The following is a 17,604-nucleotide window of genomic DNA, read 5'->3' as shown; positions in this document are numbered from 1 at the left end:
AAATGATTGAACCAATTAATGACAAAAATGAAATTTGGATTGCCACACCAATAGAGGATATCCCTAAAAATTTGACATGTGGAGAACAAGTTATAAATTATGAAAAGGGAGAGGGTTACATTTGGATAACCAATACACATGAAAATGATGTAATTAATTTAAAAAAGGGAACATGCCTAGTAGAGATACAAGTTGTGTCGGAAGCGGACCTAGACGATTGGAAGAAGTCAGGGGAAAACTTAGTAAATAACATAAATACACAAGAAAAAGAATACCCCATATCGAAAACCCAATTTTTAGAAAAATTTGATTTAAATCATATCACTAGTATCCTGCTAAAGAATAAATTATGCGAACTACTTTGGGAATTTAAAGACGTTTTTTCAACGTCAGAGAATGACATAGGTCTAATACCATTCTACGAACACGCAATACAAACTACAGGGTTACCTGTTGCCAAACAACCATACCGTATTCCATACGAACATAAGGAGTGGCTTAAGAATTAAATCAAGGAGCTCGAACGAAATGAAATAATCAGACCTAGCATTAGCCCTTATTCTGCTCCAGTGATCCTAGTACCCAAAAAAAACAAGGACCTTAGATTGGTGGTGGACTACAGAGCTTTAAATAAACAAGTAGTTAGCGATAAATTCCCACTTCCCAGAATAGATGAAATCTTAGACTCGATTTCAGAAATAAAATATTCACTTCCATAGACTTAACTCAGGGATACCATCAAGTAAAAATAGCAGAAAGCGACGTATACAAAACAGCATTCTGCACAACTGAATGCGGTTCTTATGAATACTTACGAGTGCCCTTTGGAGTCAAAACCAGTTCAAGCGCATTGCGCAGACCCTTGCTTCACCTACTAAGAGGTATAAATAACATAATCCACTTCGTGGATGACGTGATTTGCATGGGTAAAAATGCTGAGGACCATTTAATTACCCTACCCAAGGTATTCGAAAAATTTAGAGAGGGAAATTTAAAATGTAGACCAGAAAAAGTAAACTTGTTACAAAATAAAATGAAATTTTTGGGAGTAGTGGTAACGCAAGGCCAAATAGCCCCTGTTCCAGAAAAAGTAAAAATAGTAGAAAATCTCAAAGCCCCCCAAACTATAAAACAGTTACGAGGTATCCTGGGACTTTGTAGTTACTTTCGAAGATTCATACGAAACTATTCCCAGATAGCCAAGCCCCTAACTGACCTTACTCGAGGAAAACCACAAAAGATTAATTGGTCAAAAGAAGCGCAAGATTCCTTAAATTATCTAAAAAAACCACTCATATCAGAGCCCATCTTATCATTACCAAACTTCCAAACGAGACAATTCGTAGTTACTACCGATGCATCAACAAAGGGAATAGGGGCCATTCTCTCACAAATATTTGAAAGGGAAGAAAATGGCAAAATCATAAAGCAAGAAAAGATAATAGCATATGCTACTCGTACCCTTACCCCAGGAGAAAAAAAATTACTCAGCCACCAGGCTTGAGCTATTATCAATAATACATCACCTAGACAAATTTAGACATTATTTGGTGGGTAGGAAATTTAAACTACACTGTGATCATAAGAGCTTACAATACTTACAAACTTTTAAAAAACCAACGGGAATCCTTGCTCGATGGATACTCAAAATACAAGATTTAGATTATGACTTTGAACACCTCAAGGAAAAGGAAAACGCTCCTTGTGACTACCTAAGTAGATTTCCAGAGGATAACCTCTCGGAAAATGAAATTAACGAAGTTAACGCAATAAACTCAAAAAAAGCCCCTAAAAGTAGAAAATTAAAAACAAATATAGCCAATGAGTCAAAAAATGAGCATGGCCCACTATCTTTGATTATTATAAAAGAAAGCCAATATACCGATGAAACATGTACTGCCCTAATAAAATATTTCCTAGAAGATCAAGAACTACCATATCATTTAAAAGCGCTCAAAAAAGAAAAAGATAATTATTATTATGATTTGGACGAAAAAATATTATGTAGAACAATAACCAATGAGAGCAACCAAAACCAAACTTCCATAATTCCAGTTTTAACCCAAAATCTAGAAATTCCTGCATTTAAAAATTTCCATTCAGAGATAGGCGGACACCTAGGAATTAATAAGACTTTTCACAAATTGAAGCAGTACTTTTATGTCCCATCAGCTCTAACTAAACTTAAGGACTTCATAAACAAATGTAACACGTGTAATCTGAGAAAAAATCCTATTGTATACCCTAATCCACCCATGGGAAGGACCCCCATAGCAAGTTATTCATTTGACATAATTTCATTTGACCTGTATGGCTCTAGTGGCGGCTTGCCCACATCTAGCAAAGGTCACACTTGCATCTTGTCGGTCATCGACCATTTTTCCGGTTTCACTTTTGCTAAAGCGTTAAAAAATCAAAGTGCCTACACCACCAGCAAAGCACTCGCTAAGTTGTTCCTAAATTTCGGAATACCAAATACAGTGCTGAGTAATAACGGGAGTAATTTTGTCTCAAAAGTAACTAAAGATTTAATGAGCTTTCTCCACATTAATAAATTAGTAACAACCCCATATCACCATCAAGCCAATGGGAAACTTAAAAATAAACATAAATTATTTTCAAATATTTTAGGAATTTATACAAAAGATAGTAGAAAAAACTGGCATTAGACCTTACCTTACCTAACTAACGTGATCAACACGGCATTCTCACCAGTAGTGAAAGACAACCCTTTTTATATACTTTTCGAACGTGATTTTCGAATTCCCTATGATGAAATTATCGAATCAAGATATAATTATTCCGAAGATTACAAGCAGGAATTTATTAGTAGAATGAGAAAGACCTATAAAATAGTTAAGAAAGAAATAGAAAAATCTAAAATAAATCAGGAAAATAAAAATATTCCAAACATTAAGGGAGATTTGAATTTCAATGTAGGAGATTTTGTTTATGTTAAAAACGAAAGGAAAACAGAGGGTAAGAAGCTCTCGGATCGATACTCCGACCCTTACAGAATTATAAAGAAATACGATAATAAAATAACATTTAAGATCTTTAGCCAAAATACAGAAAACACTTATAAGACTCACATCAGCCGTATAAAAAGGGCAAAATTTACGGAAGCATGGGCCCCACAACCCACGACGTCTGATTCCTCAGATGCCGAAAATAAACCACCTCGATCAAGATTAAGTGAATTAAAACCCTTTAATTTCAAACAAGGACATTTCGAAGATGAGAGCGAAGAAGAGGATTTCCATGAATTCTTAGCAATGACAAATATGGTTACCCCAAAGAATCAAATCCCAAATAACCTAAAATACGGAAAAAATACTGCATCCTCCACAGACAGTTCAGAAGATCAAGATTATACCATTTCCCCAAAATCTAATTTTTTTTCCCGATATAATCTCAACCCCCCATCCTGCCAAACACTTCCCAAACAATTTAATTTCACCAACAACGCCCATAGAGCGACCTGTATCACTATATGATTAGCTAAATAGAACTATTTATAGCCCTAGCAGCCAAAAATTGGAGTACCCCAGCGAACCACGAGGAAAAACTTTACGCGACGCAATGGACACAATAAACTCCCCAATCATAACAAGACACAGGACACACAAGGTAAATCCTGGAACGACAGAGGACACTCAAAAATCGCATGATCATGAGATAACGGTATCAAAGGCCAAACCAAGGAATTGGACATCTTGGAAGGAGACCATGATACAACAGATGCCACATCCCCCTGAAGACTTTGTTTTCAAGCAATAGTGTATTCCGACAAAAACTTTCGACTCTTCAGAGAGTCCAAAAGAATCATTTAATCCACCAGAAGTAAGAGTCCCTCCTAAACAAGCAATTGATAAGCCTACAACTTCAAGAGGGTAAGAAATTTTTGAAGGCAAGGCCGGCTCTATCCCCAAGTCCAAAAAGTCCCCAATTACAAATACAGACCCTGAATCATTAAGTACATCAGAGTCGGAAGGCGAATCGGACCAGGAAAAATTCAGAGATCCAAAAAGTTTAAAACCAACTTCGACGGCATTGCACGGAAAGGAGACAAAACTAAAAGGTCAAAATTTCTAAATAAACAATATAAAAAATTTGACATAATCTCGTTAGCCAAACCAAAAAAAAGACAAGCCCAAATCAACCAAGGAAATTACAACCAAATCCGGCAGAATAGTGAAAAAAACAGAAAAATTAGATATATAAATAAGTTTAAATGTACTAATCCTTATATTATATCCGCACGCAATATCCACCCTTTATATTACACATCACTTTCAGGTGCATTAAATCACTTGGACTATTAAAAAAACTGGCAAGTTACTCCAAGGATAGTGTGAGTAAAATTCTTATTTAAACAATTAACACACTAACAAAAATAGAGTGACAGTTTGCTAAACTAACATTTAGTAACTAACCCCTTACTGTGTAATATCAAAAAAAATTTGTCCATAGCTACCTAAACTTTTTTAAATCCTATTTTGTTTTACTTCATTAATATCAACCAAATTTAATATTTTAATTTTAATACATAAGTACCCATACCTTAGCCTGTAGACCCAATTACTCAAAAAAATAATTTTTCATTCATCCCCATACCAAATAATGACTGAATACGGAGTTGAGGATCAAGAAATTGTGTTTGGCGAATTTATCTCGCCAGGCAAAATGATGCTACATGAATTTGTAACAGAAAATATATTCATAGAAAGAAGAAATATATTTCAAAAGTGGACTCCTGAATGGATAAAATATAAAAACGTCTTATTCACTATTGCAGATATGTGCAACGTGAACACATATAACATTACAAATGAATCAACATTTTTTATTAGTGGGGAAGTCTCATAAAACCCCATAGAAATACCTTTCAAAATCTATCCCTTGGATCTGGCCATCCAAGCAAATAACCCCCACGCCGTAAGAGCATTACTCAACAACGGGGCCCGAACGACTACCCATTTAACCGTAAATACACGGTAGCTAATTACGAAATTGGATCATAAGATTTTAAGCATGATCTTACTTCACCAGGAAACAAAATCTTATTTGTTAAACAATATAAGATGGTTTCGTAAGAATCTATCCGATTTCATGGACATCATCATAAAGTTAAAGGTACATGACGACATTACTCACCTACCCAAAATCATCAAAGTGAAAATGGCCATTAGGACATTCAGAATTCTCAGCAAGTCAGTACCAAAGAATTCATCTCACCAGAAGTTTATCTTTCAATTCATGGTTCTTGAAATAATTCGTAAATTTATACCGTATATAACAGAACGACCTAACCTTGTTCGGATATTTAACTTCTGGCATTTTGACCTGATTCAGGTATTAATGAATCAAGACGTGTCCTTATGGCAGAGGGATTTGAACCGTTTTAGGAGGCGCGAAGCTAACTTTATGATTCGTAATACGGTACAAGTCTTCTTCAAAGGAATTGAGGACGATCACCTTTGGTCACTACCATCAGGGGGACCAATAAACGACTACTTCATTAGGCTCCATGACTACAATATACTAAAGTCCATGATTTACAATCCGTATCAATCAAATAAGAACTTCCCGTTTGAAATAAAAAATGATCACGTATTAAAATTTGAAAAAAAGAGGGACCCAAATCCAACCAAAGAAAAAGATGTGGTAACCCTCGGATTAATATTTAGACCCCTCTCAGTCGGAGATGAAGGAACTACCTTATTGGGTCTATGTTAGAAAAGAATACGTACTCACATGATCCTAGACGTAACACAAATAAGGAAATTGCCCCTCCCAAAAAGCTTATTAAAATACCTGATGTATTATCCCAACTATCCAGGAGAAGGAACAAAAATGACATTTAAGACAAATATAAAAGATAATGAATACATAGTAGGAAAGGTTAAAGGGAAATCAAAAATAACCAAAAATTCGAGAATTTAAAAGAAAATTTTAGCCAAATTCTAAACAATTGGTAAAAAGTATACAATTACGCACGCAACTACGCGCACAAAGGGTGACCAATAATATACATGACACACACAAAATAAGTGGCGCATAGTTCTCCAATAGCCAGTAAAATCAAGATAAAATTACCAAATTCCCAAGTATAAAAATAACAGGATCACCATAATTAATCTTTGTATTAAATTTTTGATTTGAATTTTAATTCATGAATTGTAATTCAAAAAATTGCTAAGTAATATTTTATTATATTATAAATAATTATATAAGAGAGAAGGCAGTGAAAAGCCGTCCTAGCCTTCCCTATCCCAGGCAGTCTCCGAAATAGGCAAACGTGAGGGTCGCTAGGAACCTCTTGCCATATAACTGTATTCAGTACAAGAGGATCACTTCTGTGTTTTGCGTACGATTGCATGCCAATGCATAATCCTACGCCACAATAACTCAAAACTTAATTTTTATCTTAATAAAGAATTTAAGTGCGGATCTGCGGGTAATTAAGGTGTTTCGAGCCTCGAGAAGCTTGATCTTTTTTGTATTTCGGGGTTCGAAATACTGAGGGTTCCTTTAGTATAAATCCTACTTCTTCCCAAATTAACTTATCGGATATCAGATTCCCTTTGGGATTTCCAAAGACTACTCTGCAATAATAAACAACATCAAGATATATATATGTATATATATATATATATATATATATATATATATATATATATATATATATGTATATGTATGATTGTATTAAAACAATTGGTTATCTTTTGCATATTATGACTAAATACACTAAAATCAATGTGAATTTTACCTCTTAAAACATAAATAAAAAATATGATTTTTTTTTGTATTTCATTTTTAAATTTATTCTAGGGTATATTCCTTAAGATTCTCAAGAAAACTATTGAATGAGAAATTTCTGTATATTTCCAAGGTGCTAGGTAAGGTAACTGATATTCAAACTACTAATATTAATAAAATAAGGTACAAACAATTTCAAATCTTTCAAGAAAAAAGGAACATAATATATAAGACCCATAGTTTAATTAACATAACATCACAGAATAATATACAAAAAAGAGACATGATCAACTCGGTGACTTATGGCGGTATCAAAGGAAGAATCTTATTTACCAAGGGCCACCTAAAACTTAAATCGTGTAGCCTACCAAACCTAGCTGAAATAAATTATGAGTTTAGGCAAGAATTATTTGATGAAAATATAAAAAAGGCTGTAGGAAGTCTTGACTATATTGCAATTGAAAACCTTCTACAACCACCTACAATCCTACTTAAAGATGAACTATTAAGGGACATTATTTCAACTATGATAGATAAAGGCTTTAACCAAAAAGGAAAACAGGATGTAATCTTAGTCTTCAGAGTACTGGTACAAAATATTCCAAAAAATAAATACGCTATAATAACAACAGAAATTGTAAAGTTATTAGACTACTTCATGAGCCAAAACACAAAAACGACATTTTGGCCTCTGAAATTCTTATCGATCTTAGTGGATCAAGGCCACAACTTGTTAGAACAGAATAACTTCTTTGAAATCTTTCTAAATAATAATCGAGCTTTTTTGGGAAAGTTCTCAAGACAATGTCAACTGCTTCAAAGCAATCTTCAAATAACTGGAACAATAAATACAAAAATGTTTAAGGTGGATGCCAACGCATACGAAGATATAAAAATTATCACACTGAACTTATTTAAAAATGACGTACATTTCGGAAGAAAAATATATCCACAATCAGACATAATAGTCTACGAAAAAAGGCATTGTGGTAAACGTCTCTGTGCAGATGTACAATTAAATTTTGATATTACAAAAACATTAGTTGAAAGGGATAGCCCCTTGAAAGAATGGTGCAAAAGTATAGTAAGAAATAATATCCAAAAATCAAATTTTAATTTATCAAACCTTGGGTTTCCATTACTAGGTAACAAAAAACATTAAGCCACTGCATTCCTTTTAAATCATTGATCCATATGATGTATCTAAACCATGACCAATGTACAATATTCATAAACAACAAATCAGTCTGTCAGACAAGCAAACTAATCTCCCAAATACGTTTCAGAACTCAAACTCCAACCATTCTGATGACTGAAGGACCAATCATGACCGTAATAGATCCAACAATAATATGTATGCCCAAATGCACATTATAAAACGTCTGAAAATTAAAGTCAGGAATGAGTATATAATGCATCATTACAAGATAATCAGGAAGATATATGGCTAATAAAAAAGATAAATTAGTTCGAAAATCATTAATTAGCTTTTTAAGTAGATATCTGCAAAAAAATGTAAATAAAAAAGGCATCGAGTTGATCTGATGTAAACAGTTTAAAGTATAGCCCAAACAATGAAAATCCTGAAAAATCCCTTAAATGAGGAAAACTACACAATTAAAACCCACAGTTTACCAAATATATCAAGAATAAATCACGGATTGAATGAATTGATATTTAACTATGCCCTAAATGAAGCAGTACGTATTCTAAACCATACAAGCCTTAACTCGCTACTAAAAATCCCCTTAATTATCAAAAACGGTTTGATAATTAATATCAAGATCAAACTGATGTTCTGTACCTTTTCTTCAGGATAAATTCGGGAAAGCTTCCAATACAAACAAAAGTTTGCCTCCCTAACTTTTTATGAGTATATTAAACTATCCCTAAGAAAAGCTTATCCCTGTATAGAGACACTAATTGGTGAAAACCTATGGCGGATGTTTAACGAACAAGGGTACACAATTACATGGCAATTAACCTTCTTGTCAATACTTTTATATAAAGGATACAATCTTGTGAAAACAAGCAATTTACACATTGCTCTCCCCAAAAACTACATTAATCAAAACCAGATTGAATTACCATCTGGTCTAGTAACCTACTAGGCTATCTATATAGACAATATTATCATGAATTAAGAAAAACAATATTTGGTCTCTATAAAAATTATGGAAACTTTGGTTCAAAAAAATGTCAGTTGTAGACCTAGTATGTTTTGAAGAAAGAATTTAAAGTTCAAGTTCTTTATTTTATCGCATACAAATAATAATCAAACTGACACTCATTAACCTAAGCAATCCCACACTAGAACAGCTATGCATAAAAAACATATGTCAATATATGAGAAAATCTGGAATTACAAACTCTGAAAAACTTGAACCTCTAAGCCAAACTAAAAAAGTATTTATTATACAAACATGACAGTCCTGAGAAGAACAACCAAATTTTTGAATTAAAATTCATGACCCCAAACATGCTAAAATCAGAAAATGAAATGTTGACACCTTTGGAAAGTCCTATATTCCAGCTACAATGAACCAAATCCCAAAAGTCAAATCAATTAACAAAAAGTAAAATCCTGTAAATGAAAACTATTTAACAAATAAAACTCCCAAAATTCTTCTTGAAAATGATAACAAAATGGCAACACCATGCGATCTAACAGCCGACGAATATTAAATCCTGATTGGCTAACCATAGAACAAAAGGCAAAAAATGTTTTAAATAAAAAAATAAATAGAATTACTTTAAATGTTCCTTATAAGTTTCACTAAAATATATTTTGGACATTAGACTATGCACATCTAGTCAGTAAAATTAAAAATGTAATTTTAATGTTCCCGTTTGAATCGTCAAAATTCTTATTGTAAACCAAAAATTAAGATCCAACTATATGAACACAGTCTAATCTGTAAATGGCTAAATTTTAGATATGACCATATACAAGGAATATAGTATACCCCAAAACAAAATGAAGAATACTAATTAATTAAATAATTAAGATAATCATTCATCCAGCTGAACAAATAAATGAAACGAACCAGTTAAGATAATTAAAAACAAAAACTCTTGATCAAAAGGTCATTTTGAAGTATAAAAAAAAGGAACTGAAAAAAAAAATCCTAATATAAAACAATAAAGAACTTACTGTGCTGCTATAACAATATGAAATGGCAAACAAAATCATTTCAGGCAATCTGTGCGCCTCAAAAGTCATTCTTAAAATGGCGTCAATTTAAACAAAGAAATTCCATTTCTAAAGTCAAAGCCAATCAAAATAAAGGAAATTTAATCTTGCAAAATACGTTTAGAATATAATTTTAAACAAAACTAAATAGAAAAAAAATAATTTAAACCATAAAAAACCTTAATAATCTGTAAATTAAAAAAAGAATATATTTATTTAAATACAAATAATAAAATTCAGTATGAACGATCCTTTAAAAACGGCAGATTTTTCAAAACTATGCCGCATGACATTAAAACATTTGCAACAAAATAATTAATTTGGTTTGTATGAATATAATCCAACAATTCAATTACACCAAATAACAATCTATAGCTATCAAGGAGTTGTTAAAATTTGTTAAATCAATATTATGATTTTTAAATCCAGGATAATTGTCTCTAACCTATAAAGTAGGCTTATCTCTAATGTTCAAGATATATGAAATATGGTAACAGTCTAATTAATGAATTGTAACCTAACAAAAATATCCAGTACAACAAAATCAACCAAACCTTTCTTTATTCAATAAATAGGTCTTACCCTCTGACCCAAAAATAGGCTCATATAAGATCAAATACAATTTACAAATTATAGACTATTCAATTTTGAACAAAAACAACTATAAATAACATATATAAATTTGATCACAAATTTGCAGACAAAAATTAATGCTTTTATGTTATCAATATAAATCCTTTAAATTATAGGCCTATGTATGTATTATCAAATATATACAAGACTATTAACTAATGAACCTATGAACCAAACGTAAACCTAATATAAACCTAAATTAAGGTGACATAGGCCTACTAGCCCACATATCTAGAACAAATTCATTCAAAAAATAATTATGTTGAACAATTAATGTATGAGATATTTTATTTTACAATTAATACTAATATCCGCCGTAGGGGATATATTACCAAATGAGTAAATTAAACCCAGTTAGCACAAGAAAAACCTAAAAGATGCATACTTTAAGTGCACCAACTAACCTTCATGCATGATGCACTTCTTAATGTTTTGAAAATCAGTATATATAATTACTTTAGATTAAACTTATAAAACAGTTTAGTATAGAATAAACAATGAATAAAAACATTAGTCCTAGTAGATGTGTAATCAAATTTGGACATTAACTAAACATTGTTGAGTATGCTAGCTAACAATTTAAACAAATGATAATTAATAATGCCAGTACTCTGATTACTCCTAAACTCCAAAAGACACTGTAATTCTATATCAAGAAAAATCGATAGGCATGGTGTAAACAAAACAATATTTACCATCAAATTTTTCAAATGAAGGTCAAATAAGTAATTCTTATTAACATACATAAGTAATATTAACATTGATTTTAGAGACCAAAATGATGATCAAATCGATAATGATGAGCAGTTTTATTCTACATATAAAAACTCAGGACATAATAAAACATGGATTAATATTCAAGCATGAAAATTCACTTCTAGCCAGACATAATGCATGGAAAGTATTTATGAAACTAGATTCATAACCCTGTGAGATCTTATTTCTCCAAGTAATGAGACTCTAAAGAAATACAAATGAACTAAAGGATTCACTCTTTCAATTTCTAAGGTCAGACAAAGGATTGCATGAAAATAATACTTCCATAAAAAAGAGAGGATAAACCAAGTACCGTAACCCCGAACTTGAAATAAAAAATCCTAATAGAGGACTTTGATAAGAAAATGGCTAAAATAGATAAAGCTATAGGAATAAGCGCAAAAGGAAACAGACGAAAAAGATCAATAAAGGATTACCCCTCCTCCAAAAATGGTAAAGAACCACATCAAAACTCAAAGATTCCAATTCAACCCCCTGCAAAAGAAAGGAAGTTTTATGATGGAAACTATGCATTAATAAATGAAATACCAAATATATGGAATTTTCTCAAGGGACCTAATGCATGGAACATTCTCAAGGGACTATGGAACAAAACAGTCTTAGTAAAAATATATGATGACCTATCAATTCCTAAAAAAAACACTAAGGTCAAAACAAATCCCCAAGACAATATGTAGTCCAGTACACCTAAATCTGAGGTACTAAACACTCAACCAACCCAAATTGAAGAAGATGCAACCCCAAAATATACATAAAAAGCCACTTCGACTCCATTTCAGGTAACTCTTAAGGATACATCAAAAGCCACTTCACCCCCAATTCAAATAACCACAGTAAAGACAAATGAAGTGTTAAAAGGAAGAAAAATACCAGAAATAATAAAAGGCTACCGAAGAAATAGAAATTTCTACAAATTCTATGAACAATCAGTATGAACAAATTCTATGAACAATGTCAGTAAGCCAATGCACAAATTTAAATGTCAATATTTTTGTAGAAAAATAAATCCAACAATAAATATAACTGGAGATAACAAAACCACAATGATCTTAAATGTCACAACAAAGAAAGTAATAACCACCACCCCAGAACCTACAAGAGAAATAATAACTATTACCCCAGAACCTACAAAATTAGAAACATCAATCTCTGAAACAACAACCAATTCCCTCCCCAAACAGATATATCCAAATGAGAATTACATAACAATTAGACAGTTACCCAAACCACCAGGTGGGTGTGGAAATCTTCAATGAATAAGAATACTGGAATACGAATGAGAATCCCAATCATCGAAAATGATTATAGTGGACAAAAAAATATCAAAGAAAATAAAAATGGCAAGGATAATGATGATTACTACCCAAGAGAATGTTGGACTATTGATGGAAAGAAAATTTGTGCGTGACTGGCAGCTGACGAACCTACAGAAGATAATTTGGAAGTACTCCCAGAATTAACCAAAGAAAACGCTCTAAAATTATCAAATCATCAAACCTTCTTAATATTGTACAGACAAAGGTTGCAAACCTTATTTGAACTATTCAATGCTGAAATACAAAAACTCAAGCAAAGAACAACAAGAATATTTAAAGTCTTTTTCAGAAAAAGCAGATATCGAAGGTCCACAAGCTTAATACTAGTTATTGGTGAACTTGCCTTATAACTCTTTGGGCTATCAACCAATGAAGACTTAAACATATTAAGAGAAAATGTAAAAAAATTGAATACAGCAATGAACACCACACTACATGTCCAGAAAATACAAGCAAGCATAGCTAGCAACCAAAAAGACAAAATTGAAGCAATTTCCAAGAAAATTTCAAGGACAGTCAATACAATGAATTACTTGAAAAATGAAGTTGACCGTGTATTATCAGATTCTGGGGTAACACTAATATCAATAGACATCATAACCATGTCATTACTAAATCTGGCTACAGATGTGAGTAAATTTGAATTTGCCTTATTTGCGCTAACAGGCGGAACATTATCAAACGACTTAGTTGACCCAATCAGCTTAAAAAATATTCTAGATGAGATTAAAACCCACTTAACATTCGGTCTCCATTTACCAGTGTAACCCGAAATTGATAACCTATTCATATATTATACCAAACTAAAAGTACATTTTACAGAAATAAACGACCAACTTTTTGCAGTAGTAACAACACCCCTGATCAATCAACAATCAATATATGATCTATATAAAATTTCTACCTTTCCTGTTAATATTAAGGAAACCAATTCCTTCGTAAGCATCGTGCCAGAGGCAGAGTATTTGCTAATTGACCAAGACAGAAGGAAATATGCATTGGCAAATGCACAAGACTTAAAAGAATGTGTCACATTCAAAAACTTGGTCTGCCAACTAACATTACCTATCTACAATGTGAAAATAGGATCATGTATTTTGGATGTTTTTCTAAAAGAATCCCAACAGGAGGACGTCCCAAATTCATGCGAAGCACTTATAGGAAATACAAAACGAGAAATATTTATCAACCTCAGAAATGACCTATGGCTATTTACTGTCCCTAAAACGACAGTTGGAACCATTTCCTGCTACAACAATACTGAGAAAATAGACCCAAGCTACCGAACTGAACTATTATTACAGGATGTGGGAACCATAACAATCAAACAAGGTTGCCGCCAGGTAACCAAGGAAAGTACGGTGCAAACACCACTAATTACAACAAGTACAAATGTGATAAGTCCAAAAATAGTAAATTTTCAGGGAATAAATCTTTCATTTACAATCCCAAATATAAATGATGAAGAAATAAAAACTCTATCTGGAAAAAAATAGATAACATAAAAGGCACAGTGCCACTGATGAAAATAAAAGAGGCATTGGAATCTCAGATACCACCCTTCACGAATGAAGATCAAAGACTAGAACATGTCGAGAACCAATATGGTCTATTTTCACCCAACTCATGGTACAACATTATTATAACAATATCCCTGATATTTCTGGTTTCATTAACCATAAGAGCCATATTAACTTTAAACTATGGTAGGCTCTTAAAAATATGCAACAAAGGGTCCAAACAAGAAGAAATGGATGTGCAAGAAATGCATCAATTAAATCCATCAGCTCCTGACAATAACTAAGCCTCACGAATTAAGGGGATATTATATAATACAAGAGAGATGAGAGGTCCTCTCTTGTAATTTCTGATATCCAAAACCTATTGTAAATAAATATTGTTAATGTACTGTTTCAATAACATACATCAGCAATAAAGAAGGCACCAAAAGCTAAGTTAATGAAGACCTCCATTATTAATTATAGTTAGTGTAACTTCAAAATATACTCTTATGCTTTTTATGTAACCCTGCAACTATTCCACCACAGTAATGTAATAAGTGGTGAAGACAGTGCTTATATACGTAACCGTTATATTTTACAAGCCGCATACAATATATGTAACTATGTATTTTTATAATATTATTAGTGTCTAATACCTTTACTTGTCGAGATATTCAATAATTTCCTTTTATACATGTTGTTGAACACAAATCTGCCTAGAATTTTTGTTATAGGAACTGGCATGTCTCAAATATACGAACTTGGTCATAATCAATGTAACACCTTTGTCATAATTCGTCAACCACCGAAAAAAACCGAGAAGATACATTGTTGATATTTCCCAGTCATGCTGATCATCACAGCAAGAGACACCCAGTCATCATAAAGAGAACCTGTTATAATTATGTTGTTCCCTATCTTGTAGAAAACTTAGAACAGAAGAATAACTCAACGAAGAAGAATCATCAACAGGAAAAGAATCATATACCAGCCTAAGAAGTCACACGTATGCAGACCAAAACCAAGCATCCAAGATAATCAGATGAAGACATAACCAAGCACACAATCAAATAAGAAGCCGCCAAATTATACAAGACAAGAAAAAGAAAACCAACCTGCAATAGGAAGTTTATAAGAACAATTTCATCAAAAATAAAGACAAGATATACTTTAAATAAACTTCTATCTTTATTAAATCCAAATAAGGTATTAACATATGCGTTGATGTGAAAACAATGAAAAACAGGGAACCAATCATGACTTTTTACATAAGTTATAGACTATTACAAATTTCAAGTTTAATTATGAGGGCAATGGGAAAAAAGACTAAATGTTTACTTTTGCAATAAGAACAATAGTTAACCAAAATCAACAAATGGCTAGGGTAGATAAGAGACATGTAGAATTATGGCAAAAAGTGAACAGAACAGATTATAAACATAATATATGACAAAAATTAAAGTGACAAGTTAAGTGAATATAGGCCAGAAAACCAGTAAATGATTGTGAATGTTTGTTATACTATGTGTTCATTTTAATAACCACGTATGTTTGCAATCTAAAATACCCAGCATCAATTGAACAAAGTTATACTAAATTGTATAATCCTAATGAAAATAGAAAAGACTAAACTGTAAAATTTAACATAAGAGAAACAATTGAAGCTTGGTATCATATAAAAAAAGAGATAATAATTTAATTATTGTCAGTGTATTTAAAATATTTAAGTGACGTTACTGTAATCCAAGGTGTAGGAATATAATCTAGGGGATATAATCGAAAATGGAAATTTATAAAACATTAATCTCCCAGGGTGTATGAAATGTATTTCTTTTATATAAAAATAATGAACAATGTTTTAATTGTAAAAATAAATTCTAACATATAATATTTTAATCTGATGATGGGGGAATCATCTACTAGGGGAAGGGAGATATGCAATGTATTGCATAGCTAAGAAAAGCGTTTCCTTTGCGCAAAAGCAAAAATTGTATCTTTTGAAAAAAGTGCCATTTTAAAGAACCCTACAATTTCGCAAAAGCTACGGGCAATGGCTTAACGTGCAAAGCATAACATACGTCCTGAGTATTGCACATTTGGAATTTTCCAAAAAGAATCTAAAGTTTTTTGCCTTCATTTTTATCTAAGTGGAAACGAATTAGGGGGAGTGTCAGATAAACGATTTTTGCGCATCAAACCTTTTTTGCGGATGCAGACTTGCATTTAAGTGCGATAACTTTTTTTTGTATCTTCCCACGCATGGGAGACGTCAGCAAACCAGTGGTTTTACAATAGATATAAACTGTAAATTTGGCGTTTTAAGGCAGTCTTAGGATAACATCCTGAGACAATTTTTATGCTCATTTACCGAGTTGTCAACATTCACTTTGTCAATTGTCATTTTATGTAAGTACAATAAAACCATTGTTTATTGTGATCTTCTTGTTTGTATTGTCAGATGTCAGTCAGATCTCTCGTGTACTCTAGGTAACGTTCCCATTGGGGATCAGTATCAGAGGATAGCAAGCAGTCCTGAATCTGTACTCCTTAATCTCAAGATAGAGGCAACGAAACTCAATCAGAACCCATAGATTCATTTCATAGGAGAAGCGATTCAAACCCTTCGTGAGGCCACCTCTAAATTAAAAGTCAAGAAAACATATTCAAGACATGAAAGCCTCCTTAAGATCAGCAACTTAAGAGTTCAAACATTACCCACCGTTTCACTTCAACACACAGGGTCAATAAAATGGCCTACAAGTGAATGAACAGAAATCAAAAGTTCTACAATTCAATCGACTCAAGCAGGACATTATAACCCCAGATATGATGTTTCCAACTGTTTTCTTTGCAACAGTTCTAGGTGTAATATTAACAGGTGATTTTTTGTTTAAGCTGCATGTTGACAATATTTCATGCAAATGTCACTACTCAAGCCAGAGTTGAACAAGTAAGCAAAGGATGGGCTTCTCTGATTGCCAACTCCTACTGGCGTACACACCCTACATCAGGCCTATCCTTGGGTTTTGTTGTCCCCTATAGGGTCCCCAAACTCAAAACACTGCTTACATGTCAGCGGAACTAGATGTCCAAAAACGTATAACTAAAATGATACTTGGACCCTGCTGCAGCAGCTAATAAAGTCCTCTTAAATTTGCCCCCATTATTTGCTTGAAGACATGATTTAGAAATGTAATTAGGGAAAACGTTATTAGTAAACAAGAAACACTGATCTATTTTTCGACCATCTGTACAGATCAGCACAACTAGTAAGCACAAAAAAAGTACAACCTGTTAAAAACAGATTTGTAAACCCCTTTGTGCCATATTTAGTAAGCTATTTAACAAGTAACTTTTTTTCTCATTTTCTATTTCTTTTGTGATTGTAAAAATTGCATAAATTAGTGTGGACTTTTAGTAC

At 32.4% G+C, this 17,604-nt stretch overlaps 2 pseudogenes; both read left to right on the top strand.

Annotated features, from left to right (window-relative positions):
• Nucleotides 1-11,067: 11,067 nt before the first annotated feature.
• Nucleotides 11,068-12,042, top strand: LOC148938728 (uncharacterized; annotated as a pseudogene).
• Nucleotides 12,043-12,309: 267 nt separating this feature from the next.
• Nucleotides 12,310-16,420, top strand: LOC148938727 (uncharacterized; annotated as a pseudogene).
• The last annotated feature ends 1,184 nt before the right edge of the window (nt 16,421-17,604 follow it).

Source organism: Artemia sp. Qi Xiang Cuo, unplaced genomic scaffold, assembly GCF_049724085.1.
Source record: "Artemia sp. Qi Xiang Cuo unplaced genomic scaffold, ASM4972408v1 HiC_scaffold_3003, whole genome shotgun sequence".
Lineage (NCBI taxonomy): Eukaryota > Metazoa > Arthropoda > Branchiopoda > Anostraca > Artemiidae > Artemia > Artemia sp. Qi Xiang Cuo.
Note: the sequence above shows the minus strand (reverse complement) of the source record. Positions and strands in the feature narration are given on the sequence as shown.